The following is a 2,194-nucleotide window of genomic DNA, read 5'->3' on the forward strand; positions in this document are numbered from 1 at the left end:
TGGTGGGGCTGCCGGTGGGTGGGAGGTGCTGGGAGCAGGGGGGATGACTGATGGGGGGCTGCTGACCTATTACTGTGGCTCTTTGGCAACGTACATTGGTAAATTCTGCCTCCTTCTCAGGCTCAGGTTGGCCACCCCTGTATTAGATGCTTTCATGCAGCCTGCCCATCTAGCTCCTCAGCAGAGCTGCAGGTGGTTTGCCTCAGAGAGGGCTTTCGGAGTCCATGGTTTCAGGGCAGTCTACCCTTTGGTGGAGGACTGTTGGGATCCTAATCTGAATAAAACCAAATTCTGAAATAAAATCCTCCATGAACGAGAATTACCTTTCTCCACACAGCTGTAATAAATCCCTCATGCTTCAGGATATAAACGAGCTCTCACTGAGATATATTGAGGACAATTTTACTTTGTGGTTAGGATACTCTATAACTGCTGTGTGAACAATATTTTTTCGGGGCCGGGAGTGCGGGGAAGAGGGGCAGCATCTTCACCTGAAGCATCTGGTGTTGGTCATTCTCAGACACAGGGGCACAGAACTTCCAAACTAACAAAACCAAAAAATCTTCAGTTTGTTTGAAGCAGGAATTAACATCATTGGTGGTGGAGTAAAGTCACAGCTAAAGGCTGCTTTTAATTTACAGGCCTGTTTCTTGCAGCTTATCTTCAGGCATTAATATTATCCTCAATGTATTTCTTCAATAATGCACAGCATAGGGTTTCCTGGGGACTGCATATCTTATTTTAGAACCCTATGTTAGAGTAGCATCAAAACATGCAACCTGCATTTGTTAGATGCATTAGTTATCTCTATTTTGACAAACTTGAGTATACATTAGTGGTCCTTTTATTTCACTTTTATGTACATAGAGAGAATGTTACGGACAACAGCTATCATTTTTGATCTTCATCCTGAAGCCACCAAAACCCAGCAATCCTTGCCCTTTTGCTCCCAACTGCCAGAGTGCTAAAAATAATTTTTAAAAAGCCATCAAAGAGACACTCAGTGGAAAGAATCTGAACAGCAAATCAATAAATGGTTCATTTAAGCAGATGCTGAAGTCCAGCTGTGTCACCCTGCCTGCATCTGGTTTTACTTTCCAGGCAGTCTTGGGTTTCTCCTGCCCCCACCTTTTCAGGGGAAGGTGAGGGCAGGGAAGAACACTGTTTGGTTTGGTGATCAGCATGGATTAAAAAAAAAAAGTAATTTAAATAATGAGATTTATAATTTAAATTACATTTTTGTCTTTAAAGATAAACCAATTTAAAATTAAATTTGGAATTATGACAACCTATCTTGAGACCTAAACTTGATATAATCTATTAAAATAATTTAAGATAAATTTTCAAAAATATTAAACGGTACTTGTTTGTGGTCCAAGTTTTAAAGAAAGTCAAACCACTGAACTGATGACTAAGCACCAGCAACCAGAGTTTGTTGAAGTGTTAAACCAGCTTTTAACAGCAGTAGCCTCTTCTGCAAGTGCAGAGAGAATATTTTCTTCATTTCAGAGTGGTCAGCTAGTTCAGTTCAATCACTAGTTCATTCAAAGTTGAGAAACTGATTGGGAGTTGATAAAGCAGGAAAACTTGTTTTCCTCTCCCAATCTGTAAATAAAAACTAGGTGTGAGAGGATAAGATCCGTTCTAAAATCTTCAAGGATATGGTACCAAAACAATCACTTCAATTCACTAACAACAAACAATATTTCCTTTGTTTAAAAAATCAGTTTTAAATGCAAAACAAGCTTATCAAAACATTTGGCTTTTGTTTCCAGAACACTGAAGGTAGTTTTATTTAACTAATACATTTTTAAAAGCTGTTTTACTCACTTCTAATTGAATTCCAATTTTCATCCAAATAGATCTTGACACAAATCACAAGTAAAAAATTAACCACCTAGTAAATAAGAAATGCATCATTCATTATTTTCTAATGTAAAAATTAAGTATCTGAATAAATGTATATTGTTTAAATAAATGTGTATAGCTATAGTGTATTGGCCTGGTTAGCAAAAGAATGCTTAAATTTTGTGTAAAGGGTAAATTTAGTTAAAAACTGTTGATTTTCAAGGATTACCAGACAGTGTGAACCAGCTTTACTTGAGGGAAAATAACTAAAAAGTATAAATATAAATTAAGATTTAAACTTATTATTTAAATCAAGGTTTCCTGCTTCTGAATTAAATCAATCCAC

This window comes from Eretmochelys imbricata, chromosome 1 (genome assembly GCF_965152235.1).
Source record: "Eretmochelys imbricata isolate rEreImb1 chromosome 1, rEreImb1.hap1, whole genome shotgun sequence".
Lineage (NCBI taxonomy): Eukaryota > Metazoa > Chordata > Testudines > Cheloniidae > Eretmochelys > Eretmochelys imbricata.